The sequence below is a fragment of the Oryx dammah genome, unplaced genomic scaffold, assembly GCF_014754425.2.
Source record: "Oryx dammah isolate SB20612 unplaced genomic scaffold, SCBI_Odam_1.1 HiC_scaffold_18, whole genome shotgun sequence".
NCBI lineage: Eukaryota > Metazoa > Chordata > Mammalia > Artiodactyla > Bovidae > Oryx > Oryx dammah.
In genome coordinates, this window is record NW_024070202.1 from 47,683,292 (window position 1) to 47,702,762 (window position 19,471).

The following is a 19,471-nucleotide window of genomic DNA, read 5'->3' on the forward strand; positions in this document are numbered from 1 at the left end:
GGTTCTCCAGGCAAGAACACTGGAGTGGGTTGCCATTTCCTTCTCCAATGCATGGAAGTGAAAAGTGAAAGTGAAGTTGCTCAGTTGTGTCTGACTCTTTGCGACCCCATGGACTGCAGCCCACCAGGCTCCTCCGTCCATGGGATTTTCCAGGCAAGAGTACTGGAGTGGGTGTATTGCCTTCTCCGACAGATATGTATAGATTGTGATAATAAAAGGATATTATGGACAACTTTCGGTCATTATATTTGAAGACAGTCTAAATAACTAAATTCATAGAAGTGTAGAAATGAATTGGTAGTTAACATCATCATTTTTTCTTCAAAAAAATCACCAAGTTCAGGTTTTGTAAGTGACTGCCAAACTTTCAAACACGAGACAATTCTGATTATAAGCAAACCCTTTTAGAGAATTTAATTCAACAAGAGCTGGATTTTTAATATGAAGATCCCTATTTTTAAATGTTGGCAACTATTGAAACATTTGTGTCAGTGCAGGCAAAACAAAGTATGTCTGTAGGCTGGTTTAAGCCCACAGTCTGCCAGTTTGCAACCCTTGATCTAAACTTTACAGAGCTGATCCAAGTCATAGTGCAATTAAATTGAACAGTTTAGGTCTAATGGTAAGAAAACTTGCTTACCTTATGAAATTATGAAACATGGAATTATGTTTCATAATTATGGAATTATGGAACATGGACAGAATTTCCATAGGTGGTGGTAGAAATAGTCTCTGATGACTAAAAATCACAGCTAACTGTAGTGTTCCTGATACGAGTGATACACAGCCCTACTTGGAAGCAGGAAGATGAACATTATCACCTTTCTAGGTTGTTTAATGGATTGTCCAGCCTATCTAACAAATTCAGTTTTCTTAACACTTTCCTTCTGTGTTATCATCTGACCCAGTAATAAATGCAGTGATTTGATGCTTCATGGAGACATTCTGGCTTCAGAAAAAAAGCATTATAGTTCATTTCAGTAGCTCAGTCATGTCCAACTCTTTGCGACCCCGTGGACCGCAGCACACCAGGCCTCCCTGTCCATTACCAACTCCCAGAGCTTACCCAAACTCATGTCCATTGAGTCGGTGATGCCATCCAACCATCTCATCCTCTGTCGTCCCTTCTCCTGCCCTCAATCTTTCCCAGCATCAGGGTCTTTTCAAATGAGTCAGCTCTTTGTATCAGGTGGCCAAAGTATTGGAGTTTCAGATTCAGCAGCAGTCCTTCCAATGAACACCCAGGACTGATCTCCTTTAGGATGGACTGGTTGGATCTCCTTGCAGTCCACAGGACTCTCAAGAGTCTCCTCCAACACCACAGTTCAAAAGCATTAATTCTTTGGCACTCAGCTTTCTTTATAGCCCAAGTCTCACATCCATATATGCCTACTGGGAAAACCATAGCCTTAACTAGATGGACTTTTGTTGGCGAGGTAATATCTCTGCTTTTTAATATGCTGTCTAGGTTGGTCATAACTTTCCTTCTAAGGAGCAAGTGTCTTTTAATTTCATGGCTGCAGTCTCCATCTGTAGTGATTTTGGAGCCCCCCAAAATGTCTCACTGTTTTCGCTGTTTCCCCATCTATTTGCCATGAAGTGATGAGACTGGATGCCTTGATCTTAGTTTTCTGAATGTTGAGCTTTAAGCCAATTTTCTCTCCTCTTTCACTTTCGTCAAGAGACTCTCTAGTTCTTCTTCACTTTCTGCCATAAGGGTGGTGTCATCTTCATATCTGAGGTTATTAATATTTCTCCCAGCAATCTTGATTCCAGCTTGTGCTTCATCCAGCCCAGCGTTTCTCATGATGTATTCTGCATATAAGTTGAATAAGCAGGGTGACAATATACAGCCTTGACGTACTCCTTTTCCTATTTGAAACCAGTTGTTGTTCCGTGTCCAGTTCTATCTGTTGCTTCCTGACCTGCATACAGGTTTCTCAAGAGGCAGGTCGGGTGGTCTGGTATCCCATCTCTTTAAGAATTTTCCACAGTTTATTGCGATCCACACAGTCAAAGGCATTATAGCATTTAGGTCTAATTTAGGGCCCAGAATCTTCTATATTGTTAATTATTTGCATTTGTTAGGAGAAATGATATAATGTAGTGGTTAACAGCATGCACTTTAGGGACAGACTATTTTAGTTCAAATCCTGGCTTTACCACTTCATACCTATGTGACCTCTCTGTGTCTCAGTTTCCTCACCAGTAAAATGGGAACAAGACAGATTGGATCCCTATACTTTTCTTTTTAATTTATTTTATTGAAGTATAGTTTACTTACAGTGTTGTACAGCAAATTGATTTAGTTATATGTACATTCTTTTTCATACTCTTTTCCATCATGGTTTATCCCAGGATATTGAGTATAGTTCCCTGTGCTGTACAGTAGGATCTTGTTGTTTATGCATTCTGTATATAATATTTTGCATCTGCTAGACCCAAGCTCCCTCCCTACCCCCTCCCCCTTAGCAGCCGCAGGTTTGTTCTCTACATCTGTGACTATTTCTCTGTTGTAGATAAGTTCATTTATGTTTTAGATTCCACATAGAAAGTGATATCATAGTATGGTGTTTGTCTTTCTCTCTCTGACTTATTTTCTTTAGTGTGATAATCTCTTGGTTCATCCATGTTGCTGCAAATGGCACGATTTCATTCTTTTTTATGGCTGAGTAGTATTCCTTTGTATACGTGTATCACATGTTGTTTATTCCTTTGTTGTTGGACATTTAGGGGATCTTAGCATACACACCTTCTAGTTGTGGGAGACATTAAAAAAAAAGACATGTGTTAGCAGACTCTTTCCACATCCTTGATCTGGACTTGATTGTATAATTCTGCTTGGCTAATGGAATGAGGCAGAAGTGATGGAGCTCCAGTTCCAAGACTGGGCCTCGAGTCTTTGTCCATTTCCACTCATTTTCTGCTACTTCCAGGAAAGGGATGTGCCCTGCCTGGCTTGATAATCACAGGAGGAAGCTGAAAAGATAGGGGCATCTCAGTTAAATTTAGCCTAGATTATGTGACCCCTAGGCAATGGCACCCCACTCTAGTACTCTTGCCTGGAAAATCCCATGGATGGAGGAGCCTGGTGGGCTGCAGTCCATGGGGTCACTAAGAGTTGGACACGACTGAGGGACTTCACTTTCATGCACTGCAGAAGGAAATGGCAACCCACTCCAGTGTTCTTCCCTGGAGAATCCCAGGGACGGGGGAGCCTGGTGGGCTGCTGTCTATGGGGTTGAACAGAGTCGGGTACGACTGAAGCGACTTAGCAGCAGCCGCAGCCGCCGCCGCCGCCTAGATGTGTGAGTGAAACCAGATGAGACCAGTGGAACCTTCCAGGCAAGCCTGGCCTATATTAGCCAGCTCCCTAGCTGACTGGCAGATAGGTGGGAATTAACAAATGGTTTCTGTTTTTACTTACTGAGTTTTGGGTGTTTTGTTACACTGCAGTAGCTGACAGATAAAAATATTTATCAAATTCTACTCTATGTCCTTTTTGTCCAAGACTCCATTTAATTAGTACTTACTTAATTTAAAATTTAATGCAAAAATTTATATAGTGTAATAAAATCAAAGTCTCAGTTTGTGTGAAAATTTTGAAATAAAGAAAAATCTGTGTCTCCTCTATGACCCAACAGTCAAATTTTGCCAAGAATTGTGTAACTTCAAGGTTGACTGGTTGAGTGCATTGTAAACTATGCAGCTTGACAATAGAATTGCTTGATATTCTTTGTCTGGATCAATCTTAAATTACTGTCTTCCATAATATGAAGTCTCTGTTGAATCCTTCATAGAAAACAAAACTACCTTGGGCTGTTATTGTGTCCATTTAACAGGTGAGGTAACGAAGGTGTAGAGAAAGTTTAAGATTACACAGTGACTACTGACTTCCAGGGTGATGAGCAATACAGGACATTAGAAGAATCCTAACAACCTAAAATCTTTTTCTTTACCAAGGGACACAGTTGAGGAATGTATAGTAACTACAGGAGGTTGAAGTCAGTTCTTCACTCAGATTCAGACCCAGAAGTATGAGCTCTGCTTTCTGCACTCGGTGTCTTAGATTCTAGCGGTTTCTGACCTTGTTTTTGCCTATTCTCCATGGCCTTTGATGTTTTCAATCCTACACTTAACAGTTCTAGTAACACTGTTGTTCTCTAACCCCTGCATCCACGCCTTTTAAATGTTTTCTACCTTATAATTTCTCTTTACTGCTTTGGATTAAACTTTTAAAATTTTCCAGCTCAGTCTTCATCAGTTCTTGTGAATAATGTTCTTACCTCTGCCCACTGGCTCACACAAACCAAGCTTCAATAGGAAATGGGTTATTTTCACCCCTTCACTTCTTCCTTCAGTTCAGTTCAGTTCAGTCACTCAATTGTGTCCAACTCTTTGCAACCCCATGGACTGCATCACACCAGGTCTTCCTGTCCATAACCAACTCCCAGAGCTTACTCAAACTCATGTCCATTGAGTCTGTGATGTCATCCATCCATCTCATCCTCTGTCATCCCCTTCTCCTCCCACCTTCAATCTTTCCCAGCATCAGGGTCTTTTCCAAGGAATCAGTTCTTCACATCAGGTGGCCAAAGTATTGGAGTTTCAGCTTCAGCATCAGTCCTTCCAATGAATATTCAGGACTGATTTCCTTTAGGATGGACTGGTTGGATCTCCTTGCAGTCAAAGGAACTCTCAAGACTCTTCTCCAACACCACAGTTGAAAAGCATCAATTCTTCAGCACCCAGCTTTCTTTATAGTTCAACTCTCACATCCATACCTGACCATTGGAAAAACCATAGCCTTGACTAGATGGACCTTTGTTGGCAAAGTAATGCCTCTGCTTTTTAATATGCTGTCTAGTTTGGTCACAACTTTCCTTCCAAGGAGTAAGTGTATTTTAATTTCATGACTGCAATCACCATCTGCAGTGATTTTGGAGCACCCCAAAAATAAAGTCTGACACTGTTTCCACTGTTTCCCCATCTATTTCCCATGAAGTGATGGGACCAGATGCCATGATCTTCGTTTTCTGCATGTTGAGCTTTAAGCCAACTTTTTCACTCTCCTCTTTCACTTTCATCAAGAGGCTCTTTAGCTCTTCTTCACTTTCTGCCATAAGGATGGTGTCATCTGCATATCTGAGGTTATTGATATTTCTCTCAGCAGTCTTGATTCCAGCTTGTGCTTCATCCAGCCCAGCATTTCTTATGATGTACTCTGCATATAAGTTAAATAAACAGAGTGACAATATACAGCCTTGACATACTCCTTTCCCAGTTTGGAACCAGTCTGTTGTTCCATGTCCAGTTCTAACTGTTGCTTCCTGACCTGCATGCAGATTTCTCAAGAGGCAGATAAGGTGGTCTGGTATTCCCATCTGTTTAAGAATTTTCCACAGTTTGTTGTGATTCACACAGTCAAAGGCTTTGGCATAGTCAATAAAGCAGAAGTAGATGTTTTTCTGGAACTCTCTTGCTTTTTCCATGATCCAGCGGATGTTGGCAATTTGATCTCTGGTTCCTCTGCCTTTTCTAAAACCAGTTTGAACATCTGGAATTTCACGGTTCACATATTGCTGAAGTCTTGTTTGGAGAATTTTTAGCATCACTTTATAAGCGTGTGAGATGAGTGCAATTGTGAGGTAGTTTGAGCATTCTTTGGCATTGCCTTTCTTTGGGATTGGAATGAAAACTGACCTTTTCCAGTCCTGTGGCCACTGCTGAGTTTTCCAATTTGCTGGCATATTGAGTGCAGCACTTTCACAGCATCATCTTTCAGGATTTGAAATAGCTCAACTGGAATTCCATCACCTCCACTAGTTTTGTTCGTAGTGATGCTTCCTAAGGCCCATTTGACTTCACATTCCAGGATGTCTGTCTCTAGGTGAGTAATCATATCATCGTGATTATCTGGGTCATGAAGATCTTGTTTTTGTATAGATCTTTTTTGTGTATTCTTGCCACTTGTTCTTAATATCTTCTGCTTCTATTAGGTCCATACCATTTCTGTCGTTTATTGTGCCCATCTTTGCATGAAATGTTCCCTTGCTATCTCTAATTTCCTTGAGGAGATCTCTAGTCTTTCTATTCTATTGTTTTCCTCTATTTCTTTGCATTGATCACTGAGGAAGGCTTTCTTATCTCTCCTTGCTATGCTTTGGAACTCTGCATTCAAATGGGTATATCTTTCCTTTTCTCCTTTGCCTTTCTCCTCTCTTCTTTTCACAGCTATTTGTAAGGCCTCCTCAGACAACCATTTTGACTTTTTGCATTTCTTTTTTTGGGGATGGCCTTGATCCCTGACTCCTGTACAATATCACGAACCTCCGTCCCTCGTTCTTCAGGCATTGTGTCTATCAGATCTAATCCTTGAATCTGTTTGTCACTTGCACTGTATAATCATAAAGGATTTGATTTAGGTCATACCTGAATGGTCTAGTGGTTTTTCCTACTTTCTTCAATTTAAGTCTGAATTTGGCAATAAGGAGTTCATGATCTGAGCCACAGTCATCTTCTGGTCTCGTTTTTGCTGACTATAGAGAGCTTCTCCATCTTGGCTGCAAAAAATATAATCAGTCTGATTTCAGTATTGACCATCTGGTGATATCCATGTGTAGAGTCGTCTCCTGTGTTGTTGGAAGAGGGTGTTTGCTATGACCAGTGCGTTCTCTTGGCAAAATTCTATTAGCCTTTGCCCTGCTTCATTCTGTACTCCAAGGCCAAAGTTGCCTGTTACTCCAGGTGTTTCTTGACTTCCTACTTTTGCATTCCAGTCCCCTGTAATGAAAAGGACATCTCTTTTGGGTGTTAGTTCTAGAAGATCTTGTAGGTCTTCACAGAACTGTTCAGCTTCTTCAGCATTACTGATTGGGGTATAGACTTGGATTACTGTGATATAATGGTCATCTGAGTTAAATTCACCCAGTCCAGTCCATTTTAGTTCGCTGATTCCTAAAATGCTGACGTTCACTCTTGCCATCTCCTGTTTGACCACTTTCAATTTGCCTTGATGCATGGACCTGACATTCCAGGTTCCTATGCAATATTGCTCTTCATAGCATCAGACTTTACTTCTATCACAAGTCATATGCACAACTGGGTGTTGTTTTTGCTTTGGCTCTGTCTCTTCAGTCTTTCTGGAGTTATTTCACCACTGATCTCCAGTAGTATATTGGGCACCTACTGACCTGGGGAGTTCCTCTTTCAGTGTCCTATTTTTTTGCCTTTTCATACTATTCATGGGGTTCTCAAGGTAAGAATACTGAAGTGGTTTTCCATTTCCTTCTCCAGTGGGCCACGTTTTGTCAGAACTCTCCACCATGACCCGTATATCTTGGGTGGCCCTACGTGGCATGGCTCATAGTTTCACTGAATTAGACAAGGCTGTGGTCCATTTGCACTTCCTCCTTGAAAGAAAGTGAAAGTGAAGTCGCTCAGTCATGTCCGACTCTTTGCGACCCCTTGGACTGTAGCCCACCAGGCTCCTCTGTCCATGGGATTCTCCAGGCAAGAGTACTGGAGTGGGTTGCCATTTCCTTCTCCAGGGGATCTTCCTGACCCAGGGATCGAACCCAAGTCTCCCGCATTGGCGGCAGACGCTTTAACCTTAGTTTTCAATAACTCTCTGGCCCATTTTTGCCCTCTAGTGGCCTCCTGAATTACTGCAGGTATATGATCCAGCCTGTATGCTGTATGCAGTTGTTAAAACAAGGGTTTTAAAGGATGTGTTTCATGATTGCATTTCATCTCTGACTGGATTCAGCTTCCTTCATAATATTATGTATTTAAAGAAGGTACAGTTATTTAAATGAAATATTTGAAGCAAGTTCATAAAAATTACTTCGGAGAATCCAAGGAAAGTCCTCCTCTAACGTCTTGATGTCCAGTTGATACCTCTTCTAACAGAGCCTTTTCCTCAGTGTTAATGAGAAGTCAGCAAATAAGTCAGTCAACAGGCACGTACTGAATGCTTACGAGTACTGCATACTCTTCTAGATACTAGGATCCAGCTGGAAGAAAACGTCCTCCACTGTATCCAACAACTGTTTCATTATTATTGACAACGAAATAAACACACACACACACAAACTTGTGTGACTTACATGGGGAGGAAAAGTTTGTGTTGTCCTTTCTAAGCCCAAGTGAATCTACACCACTTTTATAGTGCTAGCTTGGTTAATTGTAATGAGATCAGATAAGTCATAGATAATGGGATAAATAAGACGAGATTTATGGTAAACCAAATTGTCCATAACAAATGTACAATAGGTAAATTCAGTTTTCTACAGCAAAAAGTTGAACAAGTGTCACAGTCTCTAAGTTAAGGGTTCTGTAACAGGAAATCATTGCAGCTGCAATAGAATTTCACAAGAACGCTTGTGGCAAAAAAACCCAATTTTATAATTTGGCTTCAAAGAGCCTTTTCTCCATCTTGGCTAAGATTTATGTTTTTTGGTGTCTTCTGGACTCACTCTGGGCTTGTATTCTCAAATATGTGTGATAATAATAGTATCTTCATCTTCTTGAAGTTCCTTAACCATTTTTGAAATATGTAGCCTCTGATTTCAACTATAATCTTCATCAAGTTGAATCAAGGCCCCTAAGTTTATAATTTTCTGTTTTTATGCAGATGTGACACTGATGGCCAAGGTTGCTGACCTAAAGGAGCTTACACTCTTGCAGCAAAGAGAACTGATGAGAATGTAGCTAAATCCCTAAGTCCACGGGAGCAGTGCCTGCACCACGCCAGGTTTCTCTTTCTCTCTAACCCTAGGTCCTTTGGCTTCCAAGGAAAATATTCAAAATACTACTTACCCGCTGTACAGGCAACAGCTGTTAACTTCTTACAGGATCTACTGACCCCGGCCGGCTTGGTTAGCACAATTGTGTGTATCCAGTGTACAGTGAGGCCAGGCAAACTGAAATGTCAGAATTTGGAACAGAGAAAGGTTTATTGTAGGGTCATGGAAAGCAACGGTTGGCTTATGCCCTAGGAAGTCCTAAACTCCCCGAAGGGTTTTGGCAAAGTATTTTTACAAGTCAGATGGGGTGGTCACAGGATATGTGATCAGCTCGTGCACAGTTCTCTGGTTGGGTGATGGTGAGTGAACAGGATGGTATCACAGGGGTCGGTCCTTAGGCTCCCGGAGGCCTGGGGCTGTGTCTCAGGTCAAGCAGTTAACATCTTTCATTTGGTGGGGCATTTTCACTTCTGCAAAACAACTCAGGAAATGTGCATCAAATACTGTTTTCTGGGTATTTCAGAGAGGAGCTGCAGCAGAGGATGGTCCCATAGCGTCCTGCTTGGTTATAGCTTCCCCTGGCCCTGGGTCTTGGAGGGACTGGAAATCTGGCGACCAGTGCTCCTGGGAAGCCCGCTTCTGTGTGCTGTGCCCAAGGGCATGCAGCCTCCACCTACATATTCAGTGCCAGCTTCCCTTCTAGACAGAACCTTTCAGTGAGCTTCTCTCTGTCCATTTGGGAGTAAGGAGTCGATCCCAGGGCACACTGGGTACTCAACCTTCATTTCCTTCACTCAAGGCCTCTCCCCTGAAGGCTAACACCATGGGGCAGACCCAGGTTTTGTGAGGTCTGAAGCTTATATAATTGTGTGTGTGTGTGCGTGCATGCGTGCACATGTGTGTGTGTGCCCATGAAAGCACTTTAAAGAATGCAAAATTAGGCATAATAATTAGATATTAAGGTGTATATTTAGAATGTGAAAGAAGTCATAGAAAATTAAAAAATAATTAAGCTAACAAATACCAGAAATGTCACAAAAATTAAGCAAAATAGTAATTATTAACTGCCCAGTGTTTCTCTATAATACTTCTTTTCTTTATCTGTGACTGCATATTCTGGCAACCCACTCCAGTATTCTTGCTTGGAGAATCCCATGGACAGAGGATCCTGGTGGGCTGCCGTCTCTGGGGTCGCACAGAGTTGGACACGACTGAAGTGACTTAGCATGCACACACTCTTCGAGCACATCTTCACATATGAAAGATTTTCTAGTATCATTTTGTGATAGACAACAGAAGGATGGTGCTATGGATTTGATGTTTGTGTGCCCTTCTCCCAAATTTAGATGTTGAAATCTAATCATCATGGTCTTGGTATTTGGAGGTGGGGCTCTTGGCAGGTAATTGGGTCAGGAGCACAGAGCCATTAACATTGAGGCAAGACCAGCCACAAGATTACCAGCAAGAAGATTACCACTCACTAAAGGCTCAGATAATGGTTAGCATTTTTCAATAAAGTATTTTTTATTAAGATATGTGTGTTGTTTCTTAGACTTAATGCTATTGTACATTTAATAGACTACCTTATAGTGTAAACAACTTAAATATATGCACTGCTGCTAAGTCACTTCAGTCGTGTCCGACTCTGTGCAACCCCATAGACTGCAGCCCATGAGGCTCCCCCGTCCCTGGGATCCTCTAGGCAAGAACACTGGAGTGGGTTGCCATTTCCTTCTCCAATGCATGAAAGTGAAAAGTGAAAGTGAAGTTGCTCAGTTGTGTCCGACTCCTAGCGACCCCATGGACTGCGGCCCACCAGACTCCTCCGTCCATGGGATTTTCTAGGCAAGGGTGCTGGAGTGGGATGCCATTGCCTTCTCCCAAATATGCACTGGGAAATCAAAAAAATTCATGTGACTTGCTTTATTTGATACTCATTTTATTGAGGTTGTCTGGACCCAAACCTGTAGTATCTCTTAGGTCTGCCTACCTTGGGGGGTCCCTCCCAGGGCCTGGTGGGGGTGGCGGATCCACACTGGTGAGGGACCTGAAGCTTAAGATGCGCTTGTTTGATTCATGGTAAATTCTCCCCTGCTCTTCCTATTAAAGAGGAATACTTTCTCACACCAGAAAGACATGCCCTCTCCTCTATATGGGACAAATTTCTCCCTGCCCATCGCCTTTACCTCATTTACATCTGCTCCTCAGTCCCAGCAGTGAGCTTCACCCGTCTCTCTCCTGATACCACCTCTACCAAGGCCATCAGCAAACTTGGAATCCCAACAACCCTTTCAGGTCTCTCTCACTGGGCCTCCGCACAGCATTTGCGCACTGTCGCAGTTTTGCATTTTCCCTCCTAGACAGCTCCTTTGGCTTCCATGACATAACCCCTGCCCCTCACCATACTCTGATTTCCTCTCTCACCCCCCTGTTGTCTCTGTCTTCCTAACTGTTGGCCTTCCTTCAGGTTCCAGCCTTTTCCAGCTTCTTGGCGTACACATAGCCTGGAGTGATGGCATGAAATGGAAAGTGTTAGTCGCTCAGTCGTGTCTGACTCTTTGTGACCCTGTGGACTGTAGCCTGCCAGGCTCCTCTGTCCATGGAATTCTCTAGGCAAAAATACTGGAGTGGGTAGCCATTCCCTTCTCCAGAGGATCTTCCCAACACTTGGACTGAACCTGGGTCTGCTGCATCGCAGGCAGATTCTTTACCAACTGAGCCACCAGGGACTCCCGTAAACAGTGGCGAATACCCGCGTGCTCTGCCTCCCGACTCTAGACCTTCAGCCTAGACCTTTAGACTGTGGGCTCAAGGCAGGGACCATATATCATTTAGGTTTGTATCTCCCATACCTAGCAGGTACCTAGTACATGTCTGAATGAATGAATAGATGAGTGTTTACTGATGAGACCGAAGTTATATACCATTAAGTTGGAATGCTTAACCATGTGTGAAGTACTTTATACAGAATGGAAAATACAGCAGTTTCTATCAGAGTGGCTTTCAGTCGTCCCATTTAACTCTTCATCAGAAAGGAGAAGTCTTAAATGTGAGAAAAGCGAAGACAAAACAAAAAACCCAACAGACCAATTCCATTTCACATGGAGGTCAGAATAAATACAGCTGATTTTTATTAGAAACTCTTTGAAACCACTCTCTGGCATCTTCTGTTCTGAACAGTTCTGGAAAACAATTTGCTTTAGCAGTTTGGTGAATAAAGGCCAAGAAACGTAGAGTTTCTTTAAACGTTTTTTTCTGTTCTTTCAGTTATAGTCGATGACAGCTTCAAATTTTCTTAGACTGACATATATAAAATTGGATGGCATTTCTTTGTTGTGCAACTCCTAAATTCTTTCATCTGTTTTGAATATATTTTCCCCTTGAAGTCTGAATACATGCCTAGACTCTGTCTAAACACAAATTGTTTGAACAAAGAAGAAAAAGATCTAATTTAAGAAATCATTGTCCCTGAGTGGCACTGAAATCTTGTTTGAATTTATTCACTTTTCCCAAACAATTGTTTAGTACACTAAAAAAAAAAAAAAACCTGGGAACTTAATTGAATTAATGCAGTATCTTTTCAGTAATAACGTCCTCTTAGGCTGTATAATAAATCAATTAGAATCCTACTCCGTGGCTAATATTTTGAGCTCTATCAGTATTCAGCTTCCAGTTTTGTTACTCTGTAAGCAAGAGGTGAGGTGATACCCACTCACAGCCCACACTTTTTGAAGGGAAACTGGGAAATCTGAAATTCTTGGAGGAAGCTGGTAGCGGCATGGGTTGTCTGTCTTGAAGGCTAGGAGAAATGGCAGCTGTGAAGAGAGAAGGAGTTGGGTGGAAAAATAGCAATGCCCGAGAGAGAGGGCAGAGTTCTAGAGGCTGCAAGAACCAGCAAGGAGCTTGAGAGTCCCTGCAAGAGGACTGAGTTCCTTTGCCATTGGAGCGTGGTTCTCGGGGTGTGGTCCCCAAGCAGCAGCAGCCACAGCACCCGAGAGATTGTTAGAAATGCAGATTCTAGGGAATTCCTGGGAAGTCCAGTGGTTAGGACTCCAATGCTCTCACTACTGAAGGCCTGGATTTGTTCCCTGGTTGGGGAACGAAAATCCACAAACCATGTGGTGTAGGGAAAAAAAAAAAAAAAGCAGACTCTAGGCCCTTACTCAGACCAACACAGTCAGAAACTCTAGAGTCAGGGCCCAGCCATCCAGGTTTTAACAAGCCCCCTGATGATTCTGAAGCCCATTAGGGTTTGACATCTGACTTGGAGGGAGGTGGAACACCACTGTGCCTGTGAAAATGTTCTATTGAAAACATCATTACTGACATTTTTCCTAAAAAAAATAACGTTATTTTAGGTAATACTACACAGGTGATATATTTTCTAGAGGAAACCAATTTATCTGTTTTTTTTTTTTTTCCTCCTGGTTACTATCTGGGAGACAAGTGACATCATCTCCCATGACTGGGTGCTAAATAGGATCCATTTTTAAGGATGGGTGTAGAGGAACATTCTCAAGTCTCAGTATGGTTGATTACCCGGAGAAACATGATAGATTGTCTTCCTGCTAAAATTATACAAGTCTTTATTAAAGTTCACATCATTTGTATGTTATTATTTTCATTCAGTTGGTATGGCAAACAAAACAATTTGAGGTAGCAATTTTATTTTATCATTGCCATTAACTGAACTAAACTTTAACTTTCTACTTTTTTTCAAGCCTTTCCTTCTGTGTTCACGTTGGGGTGTTAATAGCATGTCAAACTAATTGCACTCCTCTTGGTCTAATTCTATTCACTGTCATTTTTGGCAGTAAAATTCTGAGTTTGGCATGCTCTCACACCGACACCGGTTTGCTAAATTAGCTGAGCAGAATCTCAGAAATGCTAGAATAAATCCAGGCAGAAAAAAATCCAAAAATATCATCCAGGATCATACAGGACATTTAAGAATTCTGGTTGGCTTATTTGTCCGCTCCAGAAAAAGCTTGTTCTGTTGACCTCACCGTTGCCATTCTGGTTTTATGGATGATGATGTTTGCTTTCAGAGTGTGTGTTAATGTGAAGGACTCCAGGGGTTACACAGGACATGACAGAAACCCAGCTCAAATGTGCTTCAGCAAAGGAAGGTTACATTTGCTCTCATAACTGAAAAGGTGAGGAATGATCTGGCTTCAGGCGTGGCTGACCCCTGGGGCTCGAATGGTGCTGTGTCTGGTCGTCCCTAAAGTGGTTCCCAGTGACTCTTGCCTCCTGGTATTCTTGCCCTCTGTAATCCCTTTCTCTTGAGTGTAACGTTGGACCTAGAGACTTGCTTCAAAGAGAATATGGCAAAAGTGGCAGGATGTCATTTCCCAGACGAGGGCATGAAAGGACTGACTTCTGCCTTGTTTGCACTTGCTCACTCGTTTTTTCCCAGAGTGCTCTGACTGGGTGACTCAAGCTGCTGTGTTGTGGGCAGCCCTGTGGGGACGCCCAGGTGGCAAGAAATGGACGTTTCAATCCCAGAACCAGTAAGAACCTGAGGCCTGCCAACAGCCACGTGAGCTAGCTTTTAAGTGGGTCTTTTTAGGACAGCCGTGTGAGTACAGCCTTTCTCCTACTGGGGCCTTGAGAAGGCTGTGCTCCTGGTCAACATGTTGACTGCAGCCTTGTGAGACACCCTGAGTCTCGGTGGACCCTGGAACATAGTCAATACCTGCTACATCACCAACAGGATCACTATTTTCACTGTTCTTTAAATGTAGCAACAAAATCTGAACTTGGCACTTCAGATAATGATTAATCAGCTCACCCTGTTCTGAACACTTCTAATAATATAGTTTAGTCTGCAATACATGGTTTTTTTTTTGGTGGGGCGTGGGGGGACTAGTGTTGCCACATCATACCATTGATTCAAGTTGATTTCATAATGAACAAAAGTCTCCCACTTTTGTTTTATCTGAACTGCTGATAATCACATTGTTACTGTTCTGAACTCAGCTACTGAACACTGATGCTTATAACATTCTTTGGTGTTTGTGCCCAGCGCTTTTGAATCTTTTCCTTTGTCCAGCAAATCAGTTGGATGTGCACTGTTGTTGGATGGAGAGTTTGTCCGTTGGGTGAACATGCCGTCTATCCTGTCCCCCAAGGCGTTGAGTGAGCTCATTCTAGACCCACTTTGGCTGATAATCAACCTGATCTCTTTGTTTGTTTAGTTGGCTATGGATGCTCCTAATTGTTCTAATTGTCAACCCATCATGGCTTCATATAGTCCGCATGGGTGCCATAAAAGCCCCTTTCAAGTACTTTATTAAAATTCATACTCTGTGTGTGGTCTGCATTATTACATCCTTATCAAAAAAGAAAAAGATTTTATTATTTCCAAATCATCATCTGTATTTCCATCACTCAGAAGCCCCAAGAGGCAGGTTTCTTTGTAACTTTTGCATTATATTATTGCTAATGTGTAAGAGTTCCTGCTGTTCCATATTTTTGCCAACACTTGATATTATCAGAAGTAACTTTGTCAGTTTTGTGAGGGTGAAATGGTATCTTATGGTTGTTATAATAAGAGACACCCAGTTTTACTGAGATTGAGCATGTTTCCATATTTATTGACTGGGTTATGGTTTTCTTTGCCACTTTGTATTATTTGATAATTTTTCTGAACTTAGATTTTAAAAATCTAATAATATATCTTAGACATATCTATACACATGAATGTGTAGTATGTCAATGAAAAATCAAATAACAGTCAAGCTAAGAAAAAAGAAAAGAGAATTTTTATTTGAGCCAAACTGAGGATTATAATCCAGGAAACATTCTCAGAAGCTCTGAGAACTGTTTGATTAATCAGGAGTTAGAGATGCAATTTTATACATTTTTGAGACAAAGAATTTGTGTGTCATATTGATAGGTTAACAATTGTGCACACAGTTCATCAAAGTTTTTTTTTTTAAGCCAATTATATATGTATTGATACAGAATAAGCCTTTGGTCCATGTGACCCCTATATGAGATGAAAAGGAAATATTGATAATTTTAGGATTATAGCGCTGGCATCTGAAGAAAGGGACCAGTTATTCTCAAAGGTTGATTTCCTCCTCCTGTTTTTTTTTTTTTATTTGTTTGTTTGAAATGATATAGTTTTTATTCTTTAGCAACTACCAAGATGACCCCCAGAGGTTCCAGTAAGACAGTAACAATCCACCCTGCAGCTTTACTTCATGAAGGAGGGTGAAATCAAACCTATCTAATCTGAAGATCAGGCCTCAGCGTGAGCTGGCCCCAGGGAAGAGAGGAGGGGACCGCTGTGGCAGAGGCGATGCTGTGGGGCGCATGGCACAGATGTGGAGCAATGGAGACACAGCCAGTCAGGGCTGACTGATCGCCTGCACAGCCCACCAAGTCCCCACAGATTTGAGCCAAGTCATTTAGAAGGGATTCAGGCCACTGCATTGTCCTCGCAGAGGAGCAGCCAGTGTGCGCCCTCCTGCTCACTAGGGCTGGCTAACCGTGCAGCAACTTCATGACAGTTTCTGCTAGGTATTTCCTGCTATCTTACTTTGTGTCCAAATCCACCTAAAGTACACACTGGTGTCCCCAGTGAGTAAGAAAGGCTTTGTGCTCACTTAAAAAAATTTTTTTAACTGGAGGCTAATTACTTTACAATATTGTGGTAGTTTTTGCCATACATTCACATGAATCAGCCATGGGTGTACGTGTGTTCCCCATCGTGACCCTCCCTCCCACCTCCCTCCTCATCTCATCCCTCAGGGTCATCCCAGTGCACCAGCCCTGAGCACCCTGTCTCATGCATCGAACCCGGACTCTTTCACATATGATAATATACGTTTCAATGTTATTCTCTCAAATCATCCCACCCTCGCCTTCTCTCACAGAGTCCAAAAGTCTGTTCTTTACATATGTGTCTCTCTTGCTGTGCTCACTTTTAATTGTAGTTGATCCTGTTATGCAAAATAATAATTCAAACAAGATAAGAAAACAACACTGCAGAATCTTAGGAGGGGCTGAGGGCTTTGTCCCAATTCCTCTTTACATGAAAATCCTGTTGCCACAATAATAATAATAATAATAATAAAAAGCCAGCTGAGGCAGCACAGTCTCTAAGAACCCTGGATCACTGGTGAGGAAACTGCAGCTCCAATTCAATAGGCACCAGGCCCAACCAAGCCCACAAGGCAAGCCTCCCATTAGAGGGCAAAGGTCAGGGCCAGAGTGGGTGTTCCACACACCTTTTATACAGCTGCTCCAATTCTTTGCTTAGTCTGTGCTGGGGCTGAAACTCATATATCATTGCATTTATGATCTTGCAAGACTAAAAACAAACAAAAAAAAAGCCATGCTTTTTATTTTTTTTTTAAAGTTTCCCCCAAAGAGGTTTTGCAATCTACTTTTAAAATTAATTTATTCCTTTTGGAAGATCCATACTGAAAAGACAGAATTATCGGTTGCCTAATTCACATCATTAATGGGAAGTAGGTATCTGAAGAGTATTAAAAATACTTAAGACCATGAACTTGTTCCTCAGATGTTTCATCCCACCCCAGTGTGTCCCATCCAATGGATGACAGCTGGTCCCGAGCTGGACTCCCCAGGAAGAATCCACTCTGACTGTTTGCCCTGCTATCCAGAAGCAGTGAATCAGGCCTCTGACATATTCCTTTTCTGCATGAAAGACCTTCTCCTTTTCTATTGTAGAAAAATGTTGCAGTGTTGCTATGAGGACAGCTCTACTCTCAAGACATCAGTCCTTCTGCATGCCCCCTCACCTAGCCACACATACAAAAGGACTCTGACACAGATCAAGTCCAGAGGGAGAGCCTGGGGTCTAATCCCATGGTGACTCCTGTGAACCTGAAAATCACAAGATGGGATGGCAAGGAACCCCTAACCCACAGGGCACTTTCAGAGGCGTGGCAGGGATGGGTCACACTATCTGTCTAGGAGGAAGGGAGCTGCTGTGACACCACAGACCTGATGGGGTAAAAGAGATGGTCACCGGAACTGCAGAGGTCAGTGTGAGATAATACAGAACATCTGGGAACATGATAAGTGCACACCATAAATGCAGATTATTATGCAAATGAAACTTAAAATGGCATTCTTAATCCTGTTTGTCCAGTCATAACGGACCTGTGATTGCATTCACCCGTCACATTTCAGCTGGACAGCCATTTACCAGCTTTGTGAAGCCCAAACACGTTGCTGTAAAAGGACTCTACGCATGTGAACAGACATCTCCCCTCACCCTGCTGAGTCCAGGAAGCAATAAAGTGAAAACTACCAAAGATAAAAGACAGGGTCAGTTACTATACTTAGCTCCTGCTATATAACAGAAGTAGCCCCTGGCGCCAACTTCAAGAAAAAAAAATGAAAAATACAATTTAAATATTCAAATTTCAAAATGTTGATGTTCTCCTTTCCTAAGGCACAGTTAAAAAGCCCCAGAGAAAAACTGGTAACGCTGAGGGGTGTGCTCTGGAAACGATGTGTCTGTATCGCTGTGCGGCAGTGACAGGGAGGTGTCACTCCAAGGCAGCCAGCTGCTCAGTTTCACAGCGGACTTTCTTTGCAGTTTCTTCAAATTCTTTCTGTTTATGTTGGTTTCCTTTGCAATTTTGTTCTTGATTCTTTCTTTATCCAGTTTCAAAAATTCACCGAGGCTTAATTCTTCAAACTGCTTCTTGACAGAAAGGAAAGCACAACCAGATGAATGCTTTTTATGTTCTTCTATAGGGTCATCATCTGGCTCCCAGCCTTCCAACTCCTTGAAGCCGAAGAAACACTGAGCCAAGTCAGGCTTGCTCTCAGTGGGACAATGGATGAAGCCTGCCGCGGCCATCTGCTCCGAGATGCCAGCGCAGCCCTCTAAGAAGGGCCGGTTCTTAAACGTGGAGACGCAGTGGTCCTTGAGGTAGAGCTTCCAGGCCGGGGGCAACCACCGGGTGCCCATCCCACCACCACCAAGTGATGCCTCGATTCAAATCCAGTGGTTGACGGCCTCTGCGAGGCATGTTGAGGCGTCCTCCTGTTTTGAGGAGGCCTGGTAGGCTGCAGTCCATGGGGTCGCTAAGAATTGGACACGACTGAGTGACTTCCCTTTCACTTTTCACTTTCATGCATTGGAGAAGGAAATGGCAACCCATTCCAGTGTTCTTGCCTGGAGGATCCCAGGGACGGGGGAGCCTGGTGGGCTGCCGTCTATGGGGTCACATAGAGTCAGACACGACTGAAGCGACTTAGCAGCAGCAGCAGGTTAATATATAACGTAGATGTACACTGCACATTGGGAAAGGCCTACCATAAAGGGCCCATGTCATTATTTTTTTCTTTTTGTCTTCGTTTGATTGTCCTACCATAGAAAAAGATTTATGATTTTTCCTCCTCATCTTCCTCCTTTTGATCGTAAATCTTTACATTGAAAGCATTAGGTGATCAAATATTTGGTCCCTTGTTGCCCGGATGGTTCCTTACCTGCCCTGGATCATGCCCCTCAGTGCTGGACCTTGAAAATGAGTTCTTTCTTTCTTTCCTTTTAGAGGGTTATGCTTGGCAAGGGCTTGTAGTCAATCCTAGGGTGTCCAAGAAGACTCAGGCCAATTTTATCTTATACGTGCATTGTGCATGTCCAGTATCTTGTATAGAATTATAGATTTGATCAGCAGTTTCAATTCATTTGAATTCATTTTAAATTCATGTTAAAATTCAGTTTAATT

The 19,471-nt window shown here is 42.4% G+C and overlaps 1 pseudogene; it reads right to left on the minus strand.

Moving 5' to 3' along the window:
- Nucleotides 1-18,280: 18,280 nt before the first annotated feature.
- LOC120878184 lies at nucleotides 18,281-18,708 on the minus strand (annotated as a pseudogene).
- Nucleotides 18,709-19,471: the final 763 nt, after the last annotated feature.